This window comes from Perca fluviatilis, chromosome 24 (genome assembly GCF_010015445.1).
Source record: "Perca fluviatilis chromosome 24, GENO_Pfluv_1.0, whole genome shotgun sequence".
Classification (NCBI taxonomy): Eukaryota; Metazoa; Chordata; class Actinopteri; order Perciformes; family Percidae; genus Perca; species Perca fluviatilis.
The window spans coordinates 16460850-16486348 of NC_053135.1; the positions used below are offsets into that span (position 1 = coordinate 16460850).

Consider the following 25499-nt stretch of genomic DNA (forward strand, 5'->3'; position numbering starts at 1 on the left):
GGGAGATGACACGGGATGAAGAGGGTAGGCCTGCAGTTCCCCCTGGACCACGTGGTATGTTTTTATTCTTCTTCCGTATGACTTGCAGTACAGTAGCATAACACCTCATATCACTGAGTAAAATAACATGTTTTAAGTCAATGGCTATTTTCTGTTTATTTTCTAGGGTTCGAAATGTAAAGATTTACAAATGTGTCTTTTTTTATCAGTAGTTATGATCAACCAAAGGTAACACTAAACCATGTGGGGGATTCCTGTGTACCGTCCTCCCATGCCTCCAGACTTTCTAGCTCCACCATTGCCGAGGACTTCCTCCACAACTGTAACATTTAAACCTTTTGTTGAAGCTGCATTGCAGCGATTTCTTTAAAAATACTGAGACTGAACTGCAGTTTGTCTTGTCCTCTATGATTTTGACGGATGTGGAAATAATGTTCTGTGACACCTTCCGTGGTTTTGAAAAAGCTTTTATTGTTAGTAGAAAAGGTTCAGCAGTGAAAGAAAAAAAAGACTACAGTACAATCACCAACAATTTGTTTTCATCCAAACATTAAAATGATGATTAAACAGATTTTATATCTCAGACTGAGAGGAGACTCTCTGAGATGTTTATTGATTAAAAAGCCTTGATTAATAATAATAATAATATTTTAGTTCTTAAATCTCATTTTATCAAGAACAAAATCCTTAAATTGCTCAAATTTGCCCAATAAAGCTATTAAAAAGGATCTATTATTATTCCTCTATATGACTTTTAACCCTCGAGCTTCCTCACTAAACTAGCATCAAAGCTGGGAATTCCCTGGGATTTGGGTACGTTGAAATCAAACACGAAATTAAATAATTTAAGACGTTGTTTGCGTAGTTTGTCGGCTCCGCCCACTCAGTTTGAAGCTGCTGTGATTGGTGGAGGCGTAGTGGAAATGGAGAGGGGCGGGGGTCACACAGCTCTGTTGAACCAATCATCTCAGGGCGTGATGTCGACGCAAGCAACTCCCCTCACCTGAAAAAACAACACAACAGGGCACGTATATTTCAGTCAGAGATGTAGTGGAAAAGAAGTACAAAGTAGCATGAAATGGAAAATACTCAAAGTACAGGTACTTTACCAATTCATCAATTTACCCGACGTGGCTAAGGCCCAGGCTATAGCACACCTCAACTCCACTACGCACCTCGTGCCACAAGTGTACGAAGTGCACTGGATGGGACCCATATTACGATCCTTCCCCCATCCGATGGATACCGGGACTATAGTCATGTGAGTTACATGTTCGCTCCGTCACAACTTATTCGGCAAAGCTGTTTCCATCTCCCATTTTGCGCGTTAACTCTTTTTCTAAAAAGGCGAAAACCACCTCAAGCATACGTAAAAACTTGTTTTGCAAATTTGAGGAAGTTTTTTGAATTTTGCCGTTTCCATCAACATTTTCTAATGTGATACTTCAAAATGTGCATTAAAATATGTTGATGGAAACATGACTAATGATATCAACATGTCCAGGACCGTACTTCTGTTCTTCACAATGAAATGGCATGCTTCAACAACTCCAAATGATTCAGTAAAAGCTGAATGTAAAGTTGTAGTGCCACCTGAGCCTCGCCCAAGCCTCCTTACTGTGGTCTCTCATCAAAGTCACTTTTGCCTATTAATTAGACATGTAAATGTTTTTGTACATAGTGTATATTTGACTGTGTGAGTCCGAATGTGCTCGGATATGGCCAACTGCCGCGGACAGTGTCTGAACATGAACACAGTTACGTTACACAGTACTTGAGTAATTGCAGTTACATTCCACTGCTGGTAATAAGAGAGAGGAAGGTGTGGAGGTTACCTCACAGAGGTTGCTGCAGTCCATCACCGCCACAATGCAGCAATTTCCCTCCAGCCGAGGGTTGAACGACTCCGTCCATGAGATCGAAGCCTGAGGCTCAATGACTCTGAAACACACACAGGTGTACGGGTATAAATACACACGAGCCAAACAGCAAATGTCATCACCATAGACTGTATACATAAAGCTGGACGACGTGTCTCCACTTCCTCCCACTGTACAAAAGTGAATGCAAAATATACTGGATAGGGGACAATACAAATGGTATGGTTATCACAGTTACAGGTTTTTTCATAAACAGAATAATTCTGTTAAACTCAAGTAGTTTTTAATTTTAAAATTTTTAATTTTACAGTATGTTGGAAAAAATCTCATACAGGAGATTTACACTATTTACATTGTAGATTGTCACTGAAGGCATCAAAACTATGAATGAACACATATGGAATTATGTACTTAACAAAAAAGTGTGAAATAACTGAAAACATGTCTTATATTTTAGATTCTTCAAAGTAGCCACACTTTGCTTTTTTGATAGGGCTGCAAACCCTTGGTGTTCTCTCAATGAGCTTCATGAGGTAGTCACCTGAAATGGTTTTCACTTCACAGGTGTGCCTTCTCATGGTTAATTAGTGGAATTGTTTCCCTTATTAATGGGGTTGGGACATTCAGTTGTGTTGTGCGGAAGTCAGGTTGAAACACAGCCGACAGCCCTATTGGACAACTGTTAGAATTCATATTATGGCAAGAACCAATCAGCTAAGTAAAGAGAAATGAGTGGCCATCATTACTGAAGGTCAGTCAGTCCGGAAAATTGCGAAAACTTTGAATGTGTCCCCAAGTGCAGTCGCAAAAACCATCAAGCACTACAACGAAACTGGCTCACATGAGGACCGCCCCAGGAAAGGAAGACCAAGAGTCACCTCTGCTGCTGAGGATAAGTTCATCCGAGTCACCTGCCTCAGAAATTGCAAGTTAACAGCAGCTCAGATTAGAGACCAGATGAATGCCACACATAGTTCTAGCAGCAGACACATCTCTAGAACAACTGTTAAGAGGAGACTGCGCGAATCAGGCCTTCATGGTCAAATAGCTGCTAGGAAACCACTGCTAAGGAGAGGCAACAAGCAGAAGAGATTTGGTTGGGCCAAGAAACACAAGGAATAGTCATTAGACCAGTAGAAATCTGTGCTTCGGTCTGATGAGTCCAAATTTGAGATCTTTGGTTCCAACCGCCGTGTCTTTGTGCGACGCAGAAAAGGTGAACGGATGGATTCTACACGCCTGGTTCCCACCGTGAAGCACGGAGGAGGAGGTGTGATGGTGTGGGGGTGCTTTGCTGGTGACACTGTTGGGGATTTATTCAAAACTGAAGGCATATTGCAACCAGTATGGCTACCACAGCATCCTGCAGCAACATGCCATCCCATCCGGTTTGCATTTAGTTGGACCATCATTTATTTTTCAACAGGACAATGACCCCAAACACACCTCCAGGCTTTGTAAGGGCTACTTGACCAAGAAGGAGAGTGATGGAGTGCTGCGCCAGATGACCTTGCCTCCACAGTCACCGGACCTGAACCGAATCAAGATGGTTTGGGGTGAGCTGGACCGCAGAGTGAACAAGTGCTAAGCATCTCTGGGAACTCCTTCAAGACTGTTGGAAAACCATTTCAGGTGACTATCTCTTGAAGCTCATCAAGAGAATGCCAAGAGTGTGCAAAGCAGTAATCAAAGCAAAGGGTGGCTACTTTGAGGAATCTAAAATATAAGACATGTTTTCAGTTATTTCACACTTTTTTGTTAAGTACATAATTCCATATGTGTTCATTCATAGTTTTGATGCCTTCAGTGAGAATCTACAATGTAAATAGTCATGAAAATAAAGGAAACGCATTGAATGAGAAGGTGTGTGCAAACTTTTGGCCTGTACTGTACATACATACATACATACATACATACCGCACTTGCCGCTGCTGTTCATTAGAGCAGTACGTAGATGCGGCCATAATTTTGGGACAGACAAGCCGTGCCTCCTAAAGCATATTTTTATCAAGGCAGGAGGTCTATCCACAATTAAAATCATAATTTCTTGCTACATTTTCAAATGATTTTCAAGCATTTTGCCTTGCTAAAAATGCTATGTATTTATGATGCAGGATACTTGGTTAAATGGAAAATGCAGCTTTTCTTAGCAAAATATCTTATTTAGTGACGATAGTAACACAACTTTAAGCCTTAGTATAATTTAAATGGGTGAGTAATTTAAAACCTTACCCCTCATACAGTTGTCATGAAGTGTCAAAGGGGGGAATTGAATAGAAACCAAAGTCTGTCAACATGTTTATTTATGCTGTAAAAGTTTGGAGTTTTTACCATGGAGGTCTATGGGGATTGACTTGCCACTCGGGCCACTCGAGCCGCCGAGCTGCTGCTATAATAACACACATCAGCATCTTACTAAAATAGTACTAATCACCTAAATAACAAATACTTTACCTGACACAAGCTAGCACTAGTTTAACTTAGCTTATCAGGACAGCCACTTAACTTCATGTTTCCTTAAAAGAAGGATTAACGATACCTCTTATGATATTAAATTCAACAGAGTGCGTTAATCTTGCGTCAAAAAATCAGTGGCGTTCAAAGGAAGTCGCACTAACTCGTTATTGTGTTCATTTTGAAAGCCCTTATAAAAACCCAACTGATCAGAAAAATGAACACTTGGAACAAACATTAGCGTGATCACAACTACCTAAAATGACAGAAACCACCTTTGGGAAAAATTTTATTTGACGTTTACTTTGATTTTTGATTTTTTTGATTTTGGTCCATGTTCCATCAACTCAGGAGTGATGAAACTAGAAAACATTCACATTTAAGAAGCTGGAATCTGGAGTTTTTTTTCGCTCAAACCGATTAATCGATTATCAAAATAGTTGCAGGTTAATTTAATAGTTGACAACTAATCGATTAACCTTTGCAGCTCTAGAAAAAAGTATTTGACGTGCACTTTGATTTTTTTGTTTGGCCCATGTCCCATCCGCTAACATAGAGGGGTCAGGACTTATGACCTATACTGCAGCCAGTCCCCAGGGGGGACGATCAAGCTGTTTTGACTTCACTTCTATATCACATTTTGTGTGTGTGTGTGTGTGTGTGTGTGTGTGTGTGTGTGTGTGTGTGTGTGTGTGTGTGTGTACCCGTAGAAACGTGTCTTCTCGCTCATGACTCCAGCTCCTTCCATGGACAGCCTACAGGCCTTCAGGGCGAAGTTGAAGGGGTTGGTGAAGGTAATGTTGGCAAACATCTCCTGCTGCACCCGAGGCGAGCCACTCAGCTGGAAACACAGAAGAAGATGTAGTAGGAAAAGAACAACACAAGCTGAGAACATCAACTGTAAAAAATAATGCCAGTGTCCCTGTTACAGACTGAAACTGTGTCGCAGTGTTTAAGGGTACTGCACCCCGGAACCTTTATTATTTAACCCAGGTTCCCCCCAGGGAGGTTAAGAGGGTGACCCCGCCCCGTTGACATGTGTTTCCCCAGTGTGTTGCTACCTGTGTATGTGAGCTGCTGAAAACGTTAAGTAAAGTCCGTTAACAGTTCAAAGTCTGCGTGCATTATTAACCGTCCAAGGTTATAACACTGGCGACGAGGATTTAAACCGAGTTAGGTCGAAGAAGAAGTTTCCGTGTAGTTTACGCATGGCTACTGTGGGTTCACTTAGTGAATATGTCGAGTCGGACAGTGATTGGATTGAATATGTCGAGAGACTGGAACACTTTTTCCTGGCGAATGACATTACAGAAGAGGACAAGAAACGCTCCATCCTCCTCAGTGTGTGCGGGGCGCAGACGTATAAACTGATACGCAACCTGGCTACGCTGGAGCCCGGGAGGTATTGGGTTTAAGGAGCTGGTGAAGATGGTGCAAGACCACCACAACCCGAAGCCATCTGTAATTGTTCAGCGCTCGCTTTCATACTCATGCCCGCAGGCCAGGGGTTTCGGTTGCTGCGTTTGTGGCGGAGCTGAGACAGTTATCGTAGCACTGTGAGTTTGGAGCAGCCCTGGACGACATGCTGCGCGACAGGTTAGTCTGTGGCATCAGTGACAACGGCATGCAACGCCGGTTGTTAGGAGAAGCTAATCTCACGTTCAAGACGGCGTTGGAGATTGCACAAGCAATGGAAACAGCGGCCAATAATACTAAGGACATCCAACAGGCCGACGGAGTGTGCAGCACGCACCGTTCATCGCGCGTTTCAAGGAGAAAACAGGCAAGCCAGTGATGTCAGTTGAATGTTACCGGTGCGGGGGAGCACATTTTGCCAATGACTGTGGCTTTAAAGACACTGTATGTCATAACTGTAAGAAAAGGGGCACATTGCGAAGAAGTGCAGAGCTGCTAAGAATAAACAGAGAAAGGATTGGGGAAATCTAGGCACAATATGAACACACATCACCTGGAGAGTGAGGAGGCTGAGGAACAGATTTCCTTTAACATGTTCAACCTCATCGACCTCAGCGCGCCCGGGCTGAGCCCATCAAGGCAACACTGCAGTTAAATGGAAAGGAGCTGGAAATGGAGGTGGACACGGGCCCCCTCTGCTTCAGTGATAAGTCAAGCTACCTACCTCAACTTGTGGCGCTCAGAGGTAGCCTGCACTCAAAGGGACTAATGTCAGACTGAGGACATATATGGGTGAGTGCATTCCACTCTTGGAGCTATAGAAGTTAACATTGTGTACCAAGGGCAGGAGGCTACGGCAAGGTTGTTTGTGGTTAAGGGAGAGGGGCCAAGTTTGCTTGGTCGTGACATCCTGCGGAAAGTTCGCCTGAACTGGGGGGAAATCAAGCACGTGAGAGTGATTGAAGACATCCTAGGAAAGTACGCGGATGTTTTTAAAGATGAGCTGGGCACCCTCCATGGCACAACTGTAAAACTATGTGTAGACCCCAACGCACAACCACGTTTCTTCAGACCTCGCCCAGTGCCATATGCCATGAAAGCCAAGGTGGAGGCGGAGCTGGAGAGGCTCCAGCAGCTAGGTGTCATTGAGCCTATTGAGTTTTCAGACTGGGCAGCCCCGATTGTGCCAGTTTTGAAAGATGATGGTAAAGTACGATTTTGTGGAGACTACAAACTGACGGCAAACCGGGCCTCACAGCTCGATACCTACCCTCTGCCACGGGTGGAGGACCTGTTTGCTACTCTGGCAGGTGGAAAGACATTCACAAAACTGGACATGAGTCGTGCGTACCAACAGCTGCTGTTGGACGAGAAATCCAAACAGTATGTCACCATCAACACCCACAAAGGGTTGTTCAAGTATAACCGCCTGGTTTTTGGGCGGTGGCATCCAGTCCGGCTATCTTTCAACGCACCATGGACAATCTGCTCCAAAACATTCCCCATGTGGCAGTCTACTTGGATGACATTTTAGTCACCGGGAAAACAGAGGAGGAGCATCTGAGTAACTTGGGCCAGGTGTTGAAGAGAATGGCAGAAACCGGGCTGCGGTTGAAGCGCAGTAAATGCCGTTTTCAAGCTCCAAGTGTCACCTACCTGGGCCACAGGATTACGGCTCAGGGTCTGTCTCCTGTGGATGAGAAGGTGAGGGCAGTAAAAGAGGCTCCAAGTCCAAAGAATGTGGCAGAACTCAGGTCGTTCTTGGGCTTAGTAAATTACTATGGCAAATTCTTACCTGACCTCTCAACTGTACTGGCCCCCCTCTATCAGCTACTGCATAAAGACAGCTCATGGAAGTGGCAGCGAGCACAAGAGGCATCATTCCAGCAGGTAAAAGAGCTGTTACACTCTGATCGACTGCTGGTGCACTTTCATCCAGACAGGGATGTCATCCTGTCCTGTGACGCTTCGCCCTATGGTGTGGGGGCGGTCCTTTCGCACCAGATGGAGGACGGCTCTGAAAAGCCGATTGGATATGTGTCGCGCACTCTCACTCCAGCAGAAAAAGGGTACTCACAGCTAGAGAAAGAGGGACTAGCTGTGGTTTTTGCTGTGAAACGGTTTCACCAGTACCTGTATGGTCGTCCCTTTACCATCTATACAGACCATAAGCCCCTTATGGGTCTGTTCAGTGAGTCAAAAGGCATCCCACCCATGGCTTCAGCAAGAGTACAGCGCTGGGCACTAACCCTCTCAGCGTATCAGTACAAAATAGTGTATAAGGCGGGCAGCGAAAATGCCAATGCTGATGCCTTTAGCCGACTCCCTCTTCCAGACGCGCCAAACCAAACTTTCCTGCCCCCAGAGACTGTGTTCATGTTAGATAGGCTGTCTAACACTCCAGTGACATCAAAGCAAGTCAAAATGTGGACTGAGAGAGACCCAGTGTTATCTCAAGTTAAGAGATGGGTGATGCAGGGCTGGCCAGCAGCTGTTGGGCAGGTGGAGTTTAAGCCCTTTTTCAAGCGTCAGCTAGAGCTAAGTGTTCAGGATGGCTGTCTCCTCTGGGGCTCCAGAGTGATTGTTCCACCCCCTGGGCAGGCACGGGTGATGGACGAGCTGCATGACGCCCACCCTGGCGTGTCCCGGATGAAGAGCCTTGCCAGGTCATTTGTGTGGTGGCCGGGGATGGACAGTGCTCTAGAAGAAAAGGTAAAGGCATGTGCACAATGTCAAAGTAACCAGAAGATGCCAGCACCTGCCCCGCTCCACCCATGGGAGTGGCCTGGTCGTCCGTGGTCGAGGCTCCACCTGGATTTTGCTGGTCCATTTATTGGTCACATGTTCCTAGTGCTGGTGGATGCACATTCTAAGTGGCTGGACGCACACATCATGTCAAACATTACTGCCCCAGTCACCATTGAAAAGCTCAGGAGCATCTTTGCTACTCACGGGTTGCCAGATTCTGTGGTGACAGACAACGGGCCCACTTTCACCAGTGAGTTGTTCCAGGAGTTCATGGAGAAAAATGGTATTCGACATGTCCGCACGGCTCCCTATCATCCGGCCTCCAATGGCTTAGCAGAACGAGCCGTTGAGACCCTGAAAGATGGTCTACGAAAGATGTCAGGACATACACTGGAAACTAAGCTTTCCCGCTTCTTGTTCCAATATAGGATCACTCCCCACACAACCACGGGCATCTCCCCAGCAGAAATGTTAATGGGGAGGAAGCCCAAATCTCATTTGGATCTGCTCCACCCAGACGTCGGAGCGAGAGTTGTCCGTTCGCAGGAAGAGCAGAAAGGGAGGCGAGACCAACATGCTAAAGAGAGGCTTTTTAAGCCTGGGGACTGTGTGTTTGCCAAGAACTTTGCTCAGGGTCCTCCCTGGCTGCCAGGACTCATCAGCCGCCAGACAGGACCGGTTGCCTTCACGGTGGACTTGTTGGATGGACGGCAGATCCGCAGGCACCAGGATCACCTCGTGCTCGCCGTGGGGCTGAAGGGGAGGGGCCCTAGGAGTGTTAGCACGCAAGGACAGTGTGGACAGCTCGGGTGGCTGATTTTGAGGTGCCAGTAGCACCACAGCAAACTGATGGACTGTCTGTGCAAAGTGAGTCTGTACAGGTAGACCAGCCTGTCTGCACCCCAAACTTGGCTGGGAGTACACAACCTGCTACAGGACCTGTTGGTCCCACAGTGGGACTGAGGAGATCTAAGAGGCAGCACAAGCCTCCAGATAGACTGACATGTTAAACGGTCCAAACGCTAGGACAAAATGTTAATTGTTATTAATATTATATGTTAAATATATTCAAGCACAAAGCATTTGGTAGATTGTTGTTTAAAATTGTTATGCAAGACACATTTCTGTAAGTTAGGAAAAGGCCGTAACGTGACAGAAAATATGTACGTTCATGAGTTTACAAAGGGGACCTGAGTGGCATAGTTGTATTTGTTTACATTATGTTTTCACTTAAAGGGGGAGAAGTGTTACAGACTGAAACTGTGTCGCAGTGTTTAAGGGTACTGCACCCCGGAACCTTTATTATTTAACCCAGGTTCCCCCCAGGGAGGTTAAGAGGGTGACCCCGCCCCGTTGACATGTGTTTCCCCAGTGTGTTGCTACCTGTGTATGTGAGCTGCTGAAAACGTTAAGTAAAGTCCGTTAACAGTTCAAAGTCTGCGTGCATTATTAACCGTCCAAGGTTATAACAGTCCCTATGGTTTTAATGGCGCTGCACTAATACCGAGGGTTTATTACATCGCCCAGACTCTGGCTCGACTATTAAATAAAGAAACATGGACGTCCAATGCCGGAACCAAGACGGCACTGCACGTCTCTCTTTATTAATGAACAACACAGTCAACGGCAGAATTACAGAATTTTACCACTTCGGATTTTCCCATCACAATAAAAGCTCTATGTCTTAACTTCTTCTTAACAATTAACAGAGGTAACACAACAAAATACCTTACACCACATGTGTCAAACTCGAGGCCCACGGGCCAAATCCGGCCCCTCGCAAATTTTGATCCGGCCCACATATCAATTTATGTTCACAATAGATTTTGGCCCGCCTAGATGTGAGCCAAACCAAAAAGACGGGAAACTGTTGTACAGACTGCAGTTGTGCGACTTTGAGGCTCAGAACTTGCCATAGAACCAGAGGTTACATATTCAGGCTGTGAAACAGCTTGTTGTTTAGGGCTTTATGTCGACCAAACTGTTAGTGAGAAAGCTATATGAGACACCAATAATACAGTCAAAGGTATTAATCAACTTTTTCGGTTGAAAAAAAGCATGTCAAACATGTCTGGCCCTTAATGGGATTCTCATTTTCCAGTGTGGCCCTTAGTGAAGTTGAGTTCGACACCCCTGCCTTACACCAAGCTAAATCTTAAAGAGGGAAAGTGGCCGATTTTCAACCCTGACACGAGTCTTACCGTCACGGTGAGCGTCGGGATCTGCAGCTCGAGCACCTTGATGGCGGTCCCTGATTCGTCCTCAGTCTGTCCAGTCACAACAAAGTGCATGCAACGCTGAGTGCCCAAATATGGCATGTACTCATCAGCTGTGATCTTCACCATCTCACTCTTCACTGCAACACACACACACACACACACACACACACACACACACACACACACACACACACACACACACACACACACACACACAGACTGTAACAGAGGTTATCTCTGATAAACACAAACACTATTTCCTCTCTGACATTGCCCACTCTGAGTGGCTGGCACGGTGATGGTGAAGTTGTGATTTATCAAGTGACTGGCTCTGACTCCGGTGTAGAAGATGACGGACCCGGCCAGGTTGGCTTGGATGGTTTTGGGGACATCACTGGGGTTGTGGAAATCCACCTGTAGGTTGACGTCCTGACCCAGGTTGACCTGGAGAGAAGGGAGGAGAGTACAAGTACATTGAATTTGTACTTAAAGGGTAACTTTAAATTTCTTTTCAACCTGGACCCTATTTTCCTGTGTTTGTGTCTAAGAGACTGATGTGAACAATTGGTCCAGTATTAAGCAAGATTCAAAACAAGATGCAATATAACGTTAATGGGCAATTGCGCGCCATCAATTTCCATCCACAAAACATGCTGTTTTTGCCACTGACATGCTCCGATTATTATTTTAAGTGTCTTGACAACATTATTGAAAGGATCCCTACTACCTCTAAAACCACCCCTCTGGTTTGGTTGAAATAAACCCTTAATTCATGCATTTACATGTAAATATATGCTGGCATATATATGCGTGTATATATATGATTTGAACATTTTTATTTCAGCAGTTATGGCAATGCCACACTAAGAGCCACTAGATGGCAGAAGGGTACTTTGCAACAGTTTGAGTTTCTCTGAGTTTACAAGATGCACCTGAATGCACCATGGAGTCCTATCAGAGCCCACCTGCTTTACCTTTGTTGTTTGTTTCAATAACTTAACACAGTGAAAGCAAAATGTTGCCACACGGGGACTTCAAGGAAGCAGGAGGATTTTCCAGTTCTGTTGTTTCTGCCGAGTCCGGCAGTGGCCATGGTGTCTGGAAAATTGCAGCTGCTGGCTACCACTAAGCTACCGTTACTTTGTGTCTTTAGCTGCATGCTACCAAAAGTAAGTTTTTTCCAGACATGCGAAGTAGGCGGGGGTGGAGAGAGAAAAAAATACAGGGAATCGCCAATCCTTCTTTGATATTGTTAATCGACAAAAAGTTAATTTAGATAAATTTTTGATTTGAAATCAAGACACCCATAATGTTCAGTACTGAAAGACAGACATGTAGACAGGTGTGTTACCTGTCTGGCGTTAATACTGATAGACAGTGTGGTGTCAGGCAGCTCGGATTGATCCATTTGCATTCCGTAATCCTTCGCCCGGTCCTTGGTACTTTGGTCCTCCTCACTACCTGCAGACACAAATCAATTCACCACCAACTCCAACGTCTCCCAACCCTCTCAAGTCTTTAATCAAGTCAAAGACGCAGTATCTACAAACACAGCTGCTGCACAAATTTAAAGTACTTGTACTTTACTCACACACAGGAAGATATTGTGCTAAGGGAGGAGAAAACTCAAAGAAAAGAGATTGAAGCTGAAAAAGGCGGTGACTTTAAAGGGATGCAGATACAGCTAGAGGACAAACTAGAATAAACATTGGCATAGCTATTCAGAAGTGGCGACTGCTGAGGGAGTTGACAGGCATGGAAATTGAAGCCACAGTTGCCGTTTTTCTGTTGGGGGATTTTTGTTTCTATGGATATCTGTGTGTGGGCAGGGGGAGGGGTTAGACAGAGCCCAGAGGAGATGCTACTTTCATAACTTGCTAGCTTAACAACAACATCAACATTACTAACCTTGCCATTAAAGCAACTACAAAGAACTTTAATTTTGTTTTAATTTTGGCGTCCCCTGTGGACAAAAACAATAAGTGTCATCTTATTGTTTTGTTGTAATTTGAAATGTGTGTGTGTGTTACCTTGAGTGTACTTGTAGTTCTGTGTGATGTTGTTCGGTGAGTTGCTCCCCAAAGATTTGGTGTAAACAGCCTTTCCGATGTAATCCGTTTCCACCCAGTACGGAGTCAGAGTCCCGTAGTGATCCCGCTTGTAGAAGACGACGTCACTGTTCACCTGGAGGAAACACCGATACGATGACAATTTAGACAGAAAGTGTGCAGCGTTTCATACCGCTGGTGCAGGATGTAATGTGTTCTCTTTAGTTAAGGAGAATCTTTGGCGTTGGCAAAAAAAATAGCCTATGCTAGCTGCTATTGTAAGCTAACGTTACCTGCGTTCCACAACAGCTGCCTCGGTATGTGCAGGCAGCCCAGGAGGGTCTGTTCCATTGTGAAATTATTGTTTGTTATTCAAATATTTTATATTGGAATGGGAACATAAATTCATATTGCCATACGCAATGGCATAACGTCAGGCCGAACCACGCCCCTTAGCTGTGATAAATTTGCAACATACTTCAGCCTATCATGAGATATTGCTTAATTATCTCGCTAAAGTAAGTAAAGAAAAATATTAAGCATAAAATGTTCAAAACAACATTTAAAAAACAAAGTAATACCCTTTCAATTGAAAAACCTTTAGACGCTATAAAAATTGACCTACATAACAAAGTTTTTCACTGCTGGCTACAAGTTAGCAATCAAACACAACAAAGGCTGTCACTTGAATGGCGTTTTGAGCTAATGTTAGCAATCAAACAATCATAGATAGCTAAAGCGTTTTTGAAATGATTTCCATCTTCTGTTATTGTTTGTAATGAGAAAAGTTTATTATTTTACGGATTTCACAAATTTCAGTATGACACGTTATGCCGTAAACCGTTTAAATTTGCACATCTCACATCTGCGCTCGACTCACATCGGGCAGCGACAGGCCTCATGAAACGGAAGTCAGAGCACCATTTCTTTCCGCATGTTTACGTGTTTCCTGTTAAAATACAAAGCTAGGGAGGGACTCGTCTCGGATATTGATTGCCGTTTAAAGTAACCAATAGCACTACGTGGGCGTTACGCTCCACCCTCCCCCGCCAGAGTGACAGCAGCTAACATGGAACCACAGGAAGAAAGCCTGTTATCTGTTGTAGAGGACTTCTCGCCACCGTATGTTTCTGTGTCTAAGTGACTGATGGGAACAACAGTCTTTGACATTGGTCCAGTATTAAGCGAGACCGCTGCAGTCAGCAGCAGGAAAACAAGCTACAATTTAAGTTAATAGGGCAATCGTGCAGTATTTACCTTCACAAAAGTGCTCGTTTTGCCACTGACAGGCTCAGATATTATAATCTTATAATCTATTTATTAATCTAAGGACGTCAACCTTTCTGTTAAAGAGTAAGATCCTTTATTTAAACATAAAAACATCCGCAAAATTGCGCATCGTAAAATACACTTAATTCAAAGTTGACAGAAACTAAATAAAACTTTGAAAACCCGTTTTGGCTCATCTTTTCACTTTTCCAACAATCACAACTCTAAACTTTTCACAGGAAGAGAACAGACCATGATTATAATTTAAAAATATATATAGTTTTTACAAATATAAAACATCAACAATAGATAAATGAACATTTATTTTAGGGACGCAGGCTTAACAATGGGAAAATGCATTTTTTCATTCATGAGGCCTTTAAAGAAATAAAGAAAGAAACTAACCTCAGCAAAGACGAACCCTGAATCAAACGGGTGACAGAGCAAACCTTGCTTGACGGCGCTTATTGAAGCTGGACCGCAGCGATAATATCCTGTAAAACAAACATTGTGTTTAGCATCCAGCTATCTGTTGATCCGTCCACCTTTCTCTGTCTGTGTCTGTCTGTCCTACCATCACTGGTCTCCTGGGGCGTGGCGTCCACCACCTGCCATCCTCCGAGGCCGGGCGGCAGGTCATCGCGCGTAATGAACACCTCGTTCCAGCAGTGGTAGTTCCTACAGAGACGTGCTGTCAGTACACCTTTTTATACATGTGTTTAGTCAGCCAAACCACCCAGATTACACAAGTTCCAATACCTCAATGTTATATCTGATTACCCTCCCATCCAAAAAAGAGTCATTGTCACAGACCTTACACAGTAAAGAAACTGCAGTATTTGGACCATCTAAGCGCCAGGAAGACGCCATATCTACAAACATAGTACTCAAGTACTGTACTAAAGTACACATTTAAGGTATGTTACCCAGTTAGAGCTGGTTAATGTGGCTCAAGAAAGGAAAGATTGGGGTCCCCTGCTGGAGCTACTGACCCCGCGACCCAACCCCGGATAAGGGGATCACGATAGATGGATGGATAGATGGATGGGGTACTATTTTTTGCTAATTGTGAGGTGCCACCGCTGTAATGGTGACTTGTCTACATCTAGTTATGTCTCTTTGTTGTCCTTTTGTGTCTCTGTGATTTGTAGACTTTTGCATCACTTTGTAGTTAGTTTGCGTCTCACTGTAGTCATTTTTGTCACTTTGTGGTACGTTTCTGTCTCTTTGCGTCTCTTTGTAGTCATTTTGTGTCTTTGTGGTGGAAAGTACCAAAGTACATTTATTTAAGTACAAATTTGAGTAATTTTATTGGAGTATATGAGGTTTAAATTTTCTCGTTCAAATCATGACTTTGTCAAAATGTGCACAGAATAAGTTGAGACATTTCGAATGAACTAGTTTCTGGCCTGGCAGTCTCCTAGCACCAGGGATGACTGACCAGATGGAGTCCTTGGTGTTGCTGTCGTCCGGCGAGCCATCAGGCAGGCAGATGAGGTCGGTCTTCAGGTTTCCGTTGCTGTCGTGAGCTGAAACAAAGTTGGTGATGGGCCTCGCCGGGATGCCGAGGGCGCGTAGGACTGAAGAGATAGAAAATATTGAAATTATCAAATATTTCATGCTATCAACTAATATCACATGGTTAATGGTGTGTCACTTTCATAAAACACACTCATGCCTCTGCTCCATTTAAATAGTTAAAAAATTATATATATATGAGAAGTCAAATTATATGAAATCCTGTATTATTGTAATACTGTAGTCTTAACTCCACTGCATGTATTTCAGTTGTAGTGACTTTTCAGATAAAAATTTTACACAAAAGACACAGGACTTTTTGTACTCATTTGTGTCACTTTGTAGTTGTTTTTTGTCTGTTTGTGGTTGTTTTGCAATACTTTGTAGTCATTTTGTAGTCCGTTTTTGGTAGTTTTGTCTCTTTGCAATTGTTTGCAGCCTCTGTGTTTGTTTTGGGTCTCTATATGGTTGTTAAAACAACCTTTGGGCCTTGGGCCGGTAGGCCATCTACACATAAAGTTATCTGAAAGTCTTGACACGACACCTTGACAAGTGTATCCTGGAAACAGTGCATGCTCTTACAGGTGTTGAAGACTCCAGCAAACACCCAGCACTGGGCGTAGCAGACCGGGACTCCGGTTTTGGCATACTTCAGAAGGATCTGGACGCTGCCCGTCCAAGATGTCGGGGACCTGCCCATTGAGTAGTTATCACTCCAGTTCCCAACACACACGCCATCATCATCCAGAGCATTAATCTGAGGGGAAGAGAAAGGTCAGGGAATCATCAGCGTCATTCTCTGGGTGATTAGAAATGTCTGAACCAAGTTTTTTAAGACTCCATCCTACAGCTGTTGAGATATTGCACTCTGGACCAAGCTGGCTGATCTAAAACTGCAAAAATGTCAGGCATGTAAACGTTTCTTTTCTCACCATTGCGGATCCCATCCTGATCACTTTGATGATGTTGCCTCGGTCGCCGATCGGCATCTGAGACGCATCCAGGATGTAAATACAGGCGTCCAAAACGCCGCGCTCAAACTGCAGTAAGAAAACACAGATACATTCTGGGATAGGAGGAAAAAAATGCTCTGGGTTGTTTGTATTGCTTTAAAGTTCCTATATTATAAAGTAAGATGTCTTCTTTAATTATAAAGCAGTCAAGGTTCAAAACACTCAAACCACAGAGAAATGCACACAGCCCGCATTAGAGACTGTGTTGTTCAAACGTACGGTTGTGAAGACACAACTATATTATGAATAGGTAAAAAAGTGCCACTATACAGCGTTGTTACAGCTTTCCCCGGGTGCAATAATGGTGCAGAGACTCCGAGAGAGCAGATGGGTAAATGCTGACCAATCAGGGTATATACAATTGGTAACATACAGTTTTCAAAGTGACAAACACACCGGATATCCGGCTTGTCAGGCTTATCGTGGCAGTGTGCCTCTGTTGATCCAGACTAACCTGTCCATAAACCCAATCACGGGTTGTCACAGCATCAAATGAACCCTGATACATCACACCATGGTCGTTGAGGACGTACTCGTTCCGCTCTGCTTCATTAGGAAGAAACACCGCATCATCTGCAAAGAGAGAGAGACCGAGAGTTTTTAATAACCCATATCAGAAACAAAACGTTAAACTCTCAAATTAAATTCTCTGAAACATGAAAACTGCTGGAAGGAAGATTTAAGAAGAGTTTTGTGCATGTGTGTTTTGTGTTGCATCATGTCTTTATAGTATAAAGCTTTTTTTAAGGCTTTATTTAGCTTAAAAAGAAGAAGAATTTTCTCAACACATAAAGGAACACTGCATCCTTCAGTTTATCACAAACATTAACAGACACCGAAGGAAACCTTCTGCTCTCACTCTCTCAAAAACTTTCAAATGTCAATTAAAACGTCAATGAATCTCTGTAAAAATAGATAAACTTACTTAAAAGTTTTTCCTAGATCTCCCTGAATAACGCTTGAAACCCCACAGGACACTCAAACTCTCAATAAACTTAGTATCTTATATTTACTGTACTTAAGTACCAAAATAAATTTTTAGAAGTAAAAGTAAAAGAAAACCATCCTCTTCACCACTGTTGTTTGGATGATCATCACCTGTAATGTTGGATGCAGAGCCTGCAGCAGGACGCTATCAGTTATTATACTGCCTCCTCTTCATCTTTGGTTTTGGCCTATGGTTTTGGCACTTGGCAACAAACAGGCATTACGTAACCAACTGGAAGGGAGCATGCACTAACTTGCAATCTAGGAGCAATGATTCACCAAGCCTGCTTTTTGCAGTCTAAACGAATTTCTTCTGATTTCATTTTGATGTAACAAGATTTGTTGAATCTCTCCCAGTTTCTGTTTTCAGCTCGAATGTTTCAAAGAAGATGATGTGTAAGTGCACTTTGACCTTGTAAATCCACAGGTTGTTATTCCCTGATAGTCCGAAGTGGTTCGGACCAGATCTGCACCCCCACCCCGCTCGCCCTTTGCTGACATACAGCCTTGATGAAACTAGATAAGAAAACTGCTCTCTCACACTCTTTGTGCATTTCTCTCAGACTCTCCTGTGATGTAGTGAACCTTCTTTGCACAAAGAATTAAGACTTAAAATACTTTGTTGACTGAAGCTTTATTTCAGATCTCCACCACGTTACCACGAGTAACGAAGATGCTTAGAGGAAATGTATCGGAGTAAAAGATACATTTAATTTACAGTTGCATGAAAATTTTACGTAATTACAGTAACAAAGTCTTTGTACTTTTCTCGATTAATTGGTTAGTTGTTTGGTCTATAAAATGTCAGAAAATGGGGAAAAATGTGGATCAGTGTTTCCCAAAGCCCAAGATAATGTCCTCAAATGTCTAGTTTTGTTCACAACTTAAACATATTCAGTTTACTGTCACAGAGGTGTGAAGAAACTAGAACATATTCACATTTAACAAGCTCCAATCACAGAAGTGTTACTTTCTTTTCATAAATAATGATTCAAACTGATTAATCGATTAACCCAAAATAAACGGTGATTAATTTAATGGTTGACATCTATTCGATTAATCTTTGCTTTTTTCTAGACAGGACAGAAACATGTGAACAGTGACTCTCAGGTGACAGGAGAGGAGTTCCTACATTTACACCAGGCGTTGAACAGCACGTACAGGTCAGTGGCGGCGTTCCTCTTGGTTCGCTGCATGCTGGTGCCCGCTACGATGGCCACGTACATACGAAACTTTCCCACGATGGCGTCGGGCGTCGGCGTGATGCCCAGAGTCACAGTTACACCCTTACGCTCCACAATCCGACCCGACCACGGGCCCCCGAGACGGGAATTGAAGGTTACCGCCACCAGGGAGCCCCTGCTGGCTGAAGGCTTTTCACCTGGAGGAGGAGGAGGGTTCGTGATGAGGAAAGGATACAAGGAGATGAAAATCCAGAAATGGACTGTCAAAAAAACATTTAAAAAGTTTTAAAAGCGTACACTACTTGATAACAGGTACTGGTTTTGAAAAATAAAATGTTAAAAGAATAAAAAATATATATTATGTTGCGGACGTAAACCATTTTATTCCTGTGATCAAGCTGACACAGCAGCTGTGTGTGTGTGTGTGTGTGTGTGTGTTCATTAATTTTTGCAAATCATTTGAACTGTATGCACAACAACTCGTATGATATCCTACAAAATTATGGCAACTTGACGTGACGTCCAGTCACATGACAGTTAAAGTGATGGTTCGGAGTAATTTCACCATAGGGTCCTTTGCACCATGACCTCGAGCCAAACACCCCCCCAGAAGCTTTTTTCACCTGGGTCTAACACTGGGAGAGTTAGCGTAGAGTAGCGTTAGCCGCTGAATAGCTTAGCGCAGAGGGCTAATGGATCCGAAGTGTCTCTTAACATTACCCCCACTAATAATGCCCGAAATGATACCAAAGGTCTACACTAGTATATATAGGTTATGCACTCATAAAAACGATGGATTGTAATTATAATTACACAGAAGGTTATGTAAATAACACTTGCCTGCTGGCTTCTGCTCTCTGCTGTTGTTGTTGCTGCTGTAAGGAGTGCTTGGGACATCTACAAATTACAACGCCCGAAAGAGATGCAACAAAAATATTTTTAATTTAACTTATTTTTTAAAGTAAGTGCTGTAGTATAACTAGCAGGAGACAAGTAATAATTAAGGTAAGTTTGGAGACATTACCTTATTTAATCATTAAATTAATAAATATTTTTGTTGCATCTCTTTTCGGTGTTGTAATTTGTAGATCCCTAAGCACTCTTACTGCCCGGTAGTAACAGCAGCAGCAGCAGCAGAGAGCAGAAGCCAGCAGGCAAGTGTTATTTACATAAACTTCTGGTGTACTTACAAATTTTACAATCCATCGTTTTATGAGTGCATAACCTATTTGTACTACTGTAGACGTTTGGTACTTTCGACGTCATTAGTGCGCGATAATGGGTAAGAGACTATTCGGATACATTAGCTCTGCGTACTCAATGCTGCGATTAACACTATTCGCTTACTCTACGCTAACGCTCCCAATGTTAGACCCAGGTGAAAAAAGCTTCTGGGGGGGTGTTTGGCTCGAGGTTATGGTGCAAAGGACCCTAGGGTGAAATTACTCCGAACCATCACTTTAAGTTTAGCCGGGAAAAGGTGACTGGGAGCCGGCTACAGGGCTGATGTCGTTTCAGCAGCCGTTGCTGTTGAGTTTAGCTAACAAAAGGTGAGCGTCATGTGGCGGTGACAGTTAAGTTTAGATACCAAAACAACTAGTTTTCGTTTTTTCAACCTGTTTTTGTGTCTAAGTGACTGATGGGAATAACATTCTTTGACATTGGTCCAGTATTAAGCAAAATCGTTGCAGTTGTCAGTGGTGAAACAAGCTACAATGTAAGTTAATAGGGCAATCGCACACCTTCAATTTATGTCCACAAAAGGGCTTGTTTTACCACAGACAAGCTCAACTTTTGATTCTGAGTGTCTGACAACACTATGGAAAGCATTCTTAGAGATATAAACCTTTCTGTTAAAGAGTAAGATCCTTTTTTAAAACATTAATACATCCGCGAAATTGCGTTCGCTAAACCCACCAGACTCCATTTAAATAAACAGTAATTTAAGCATCGTAAAATATACTTAATTCATAGTTGACAGAAGAAAAAAAAACTAATTCAAAAGCTGTTTTTTTTCCATTTTTCCAACCATCACAACTCTAGTTTTTTTTGAAACAAAAATACAGTTTACCGATTTACATGTGAAAATATGTTGGCTCTACACACTGAACGTATTGCTTTTTAAATGGAGTCTGGTGGGTTTAGGGATAGCATAAATGGAGTTGTTTCTGGTTAAACAAAGATATTTTTACTCTTTTAGAAAAGGTCTATCTCTGTAGAGAGCCTTTCCATAATGTAGTCAGAAACTTATGATAAAAAACAACACTTTTAATGGACGAAATTGACGATGCACATTTGCCCCATAGGGTTCTATAGCAGGACCAGTTCGCGGCTGCTGGTCACAGTATTGTCACTCAATACTGGACCAATTTCAAAGATTTCTTTTTGCATGCAGTGCTGCATACAGTAATAAATACATGGAATATGTAGGAATTACAATGAATTACTTTTCGGAGCTACAGTATATGTACGAATGCTTTATGAATAGTAAAAAAAAAAAATGGAAATGTCATGGTTGTTCACAGTTACAGGTTTTGTTCGTGTTCTTTTTTTGTGCGAGCACATGTACATTCACAGTCTATTCTTGGATTTTTTATGATACATGGGAAAAATCTGTACATCTGTGTCCCATCCCACAATTCATCCTACGGAATTATGCCGATTGTCGACCAGTCAGGAGACAGTTAAGTTTAGCGGTCTATATGATTAAAATTAGCTGAGAAAAGGTGACTGCGAGCTGGCGACAGTTAAGATTAGACACCAAACCACTAGTTAAGATTAGAAAAAAGATTTCCAGGATGCGTTTCCTGGGTGAAAGTTTTCTGTGGGACACAAACTCCGCTCCCCCTGCCCTACCGTCCACCCCAAACCCCTCCCTATGTGGTCCAGAGTCTTCTACATGTTACATGTAGGCTTCTACAATGTGCTGCATACGGTAATAAATACATGAAATACATAGGAATTACAGTGCGTTACTTTTAGTAGCTATATATACCAATGGTTCCTGAGAACAGCCTGATTTACATTGTCTAAAACAATGGAAATGTTATGGTTGTTCACCGTTACAGGTTTTTAATGTTCTTCTTTTGCCATACACATGTAATTTCTTTTTTTTTTTTGTGAAAAACGTCACTGGAAAAACCTGTAAATCTGTGTCCTATCTCTGAATTGAAACCCACCAATCAGGAACTCAAGCTGGAAGTCGTTGCTCTGCGCCAGCGGGCGGTTGAAAGTGACTCTCACCAGGAACTCCTGACCGCGGCGGACCACCAGGTTGGGGGTGTGGTAGGAGGCCGTCTTGTGTTGTGGTTTGTTTATCTGCTGACACATGTCGACCATCTGCACCGACAGATGCGCTGAAAGGGAAGAATAAAGGCAGAGTACGTCATGTTTGTATGCTTTTGGTCTATTTCCACCCCCGGATGTCCTTCTTTTCGGCCCGATGTCAAGTTACCTTCCGCTTTCTTTGTGTTGGCGTTTTAAACTCTGGTGGACTTATGAGGACTATGGTTAACTGCTCCTCAGATCTCTCAAGGGTAAATCCAGACAGCTAGCTAGACTGTCTGTTCAAGCTGAGTTTTCTGTTGCACGACTAAAACAACCTTTGATTAAACAGACGTTCCACCAAAACAAGTTCCTTCCCGAGACTATTTAGCAGAGGCGCCAGGGCTCCGTGCAGGGCTCAGCACAGCCCAAGACGATTGTGATTGTTGTAAAGAAATGCCAATAAACAACAGAATGTTTTTCTCCCATCCCGGAATGCTGTGTCGACTAGCCAGACCCTCCTCCGCAGCGCTGTGGAGGAAGGCCTGGCAAAGCGAGACTAGTATGCTGTTGATCACTGATCAGAGAATGTTTTTATTATCATCATCACAGACAGATAAAAACATGAATAAATGAAATGGATCTTACTGCCGTCATCAGCAGGTGCTCTGGGTGTGGGAGCGTCAGGAAAAGGCTCAAACTCTGGAAAATCTTCTCCGGAATGCCCAAGGTTGGAGGTCGACACCTAAAGATTAATAACACAAAATATAATAATGAAAGAAATAATGAAAGAGATTAATGAATATCTGTAAGACCAATTCCATGTTGTAGTCCAACAATGTGGAGCTAATGTTAGATGTAGAGCGGCAAAGATAATTGATTGATCAATTTTTTGATAAAAAAAGTTGAAATTTTCATGTTGCATGGTCGACGGGAAGACAACATAAGGGTTAACAATAGATGTGGGTAACAACTCATGTGTAGCGGCACACGGTTGTGTTCTTGATTAACGGACTAACAATTTCAATATGAAAAAGCCTTCTAAATAAAGGCTCTTTTAACTTTTTGCAAGAAGAGGGCCTTGGACCGTTCTTCTTTTTGAAATTGTAATGGGTTTGTTGTCAGTGGTGCAGTACCTTCCCGTTGTAGCGCCCCTTGTGGTGGTGTGACTTCCCCTTTGATAGAGACATGATGGCCGGAGGTTTCACTGAAGTCACTGCACAGAAAGAGAAACAAATATTTAATGCAGGAAATATATAATACTTTGAATATTGAAATGTACCGATGCATGGTGAATCGGTTAAAAATCAACATGAATGGGTCAAGATTGTTGGGCGCCTGGGTAGCTCAGTTGGTAGAGCACGCGCTCATACGTAGAGGTTTACTCCTCATAATGTATAAATGACCTGCGGCCCTTTGCTGTGTGTCGTTCCCCCTCTCTCTCCCCTTTCATGTCTTCAGCTGTCCTCTAAATTAAAGGCTTAAAATGCCCAAAAAATATTTTAAAAAAGTGTAAAGATTGCAACCGGTTAACAAAAAAATTAATCGCAATGACAATTCTAAATGGCCCAGTGCGTAGAGTTGTTAGACTTTTTTTCTGCTTTCTTTTGTTAAGTTTTTTTTTAGTTTTTTTTCAGAAATCTAATTATATTTTTCAGTTAATTTTTTTATATTGGATAAAAAAATAAAGGAATAATTTGTCAGTCATTTGTTACCTGTTAAAACAAACATGAAGAGATTGAAAGAGAAAAAAGTCTTTGCTTTGCACAGTTTATATAAATAAAGGAATATTTTCAGTCATTTATCTGCAGCTCATACTGTTAAATAAAATCCGGAGTAAATAGTACTGTGAACTTAAAACCGTGAATCGTATCCAATTGTGAGTTGAGTGTATCATTATATCCCTATAAGATATCATCATAAAGCCCTACAGAGACACTGTCAGAATATTCGGGATTAGAAGTTAAATACAAATGGTCAAATGTGGACAAAATATTCCAACCGCTGAATTAAATTATGTTAAAACAGAAGATATATTTTTTTATATCTTCTTCTACATTCTGTTTAAAAAAACATGAGATGAAAAATATTCAAGAAGCCGTTCTGCATTATGAGTACTTTTACTTTTGATAATTTAAGTACATGTAGCTGACAATACACCTTTTACCATGGACATGTAAAGTCACAGTCTATATTTGTAATTCTTTTGATAGTTTCGTGTTTTAAAAAATATACAGGAGAAATCTGTAAAATGAAATGGAATAATTCCATGAAATCGCAGTTTAAGTACTTTATGATAAGTATGTATGACGAAATGCATAGACTTTAAAAATGAACACGGTATTCTTTGCATCTCCAGCTAAAATTGCACAAACAATAAGTGTGTATGCGTGTGTGTGTTTGTGTGTCTCACCGCTCAGATGAAGGAGTTGGTCTGTCTGTGGAGTCTCTGATGGTCAGATCAGATGATGATGAGATCGACTTCAGCATCAGTTTATATACACACACTACTTCCCCTTTTCTCACACACACTCACACACACACACACACACACACACACACACACACACACACACACACACACAACACACACACACACACACACACACACACACACACACACACACACACACACACACACACACACACAGTGACCTCAACCCAAACAGACACTCTGACCTGTTACTGGTCAGCAGTAACATTAAAGGGAAACTACTGTTTTTTTTTCAACCTGGACCCTATTTTACTATGTTTTTGTGTCTAAGTGACTGATAGGAAAAACAATCTCAGAAATTGGTCCAGTATTAAGCATGAATGCTGTAACCGACAGCCACAGACCGAGCTGCAATGTAACCCTTTGGGGCAAATGTGCATCATCAATTTGGTCCGGTAAAAGTGCTGTTTTTGCCACTGACAGAAATAGGCCTTTTTAAAACCTCTTTAAGACCTGTTTAACCAGAAACAGCTCTGAAGTTGCTAGTGCTAAACCTACCAGACTCCATTTATAAAAGCAATACTTTAAGTGTGTATACAGCCACCATATTTTCACATGTAAATCGGTAAATTATGTGTTAAAGTCAACCACAACTAGAGTTGTGATGGTTGGAAAAGTGGAAAGACGACTTAAAAATTAAATGATTTTACTCTTTAACAGAAAGGTCGACCTCTTTAGAAATCCTTTCAATATTGTTGTTACAGTTTTTTACAATCACTTTGCTACTAATTTCAGAACCTTGATGTAATTTTTCAAAACTCTAGACACAAAACTCAAAACGGTCATCACTTGTAACACAGGCTATCCAATGTTCAAAACATTGCATTGTGCCTTCATATCTTTAAAGAAATCTTGCACTTACACAATCACTGGTTCAAAAAACTAATTTATTGTGAAATACCATTGAGACGTTACTTTAGATCACCCATACACAAGCTACACATAGTTTCACTGTGTCATCGTTCTTACAATCATTAAATATTGTAGTACGAAATAGCTGATACA

General features: G+C 42.3%; 2 protein-coding genes and 1 pseudogene across 3 annotated transcripts in view; 1 reads left to right on the forward strand and 2 right to left on the reverse strand.

The window, feature by feature from the left end:
* The window catches only part of LOC120554234 (zinc finger protein 501-like), a 223975-nt gene that overhangs the window by 72153 nt on the left and 126323 nt on the right, over nucleotides 1–25499 (forward strand). The window lies entirely within an intron of this gene.
* LOC120554212 (gastrula zinc finger protein XlCGF57.1-like) overlaps nucleotides 1–25499 on the reverse strand; it is a 443376-nt gene that overhangs the window by 50090 nt on the left and 367787 nt on the right. The window lies entirely within an intron of this gene.
* LOC120554207 lies at nucleotides 452–24490 on the reverse strand (annotated as a pseudogene).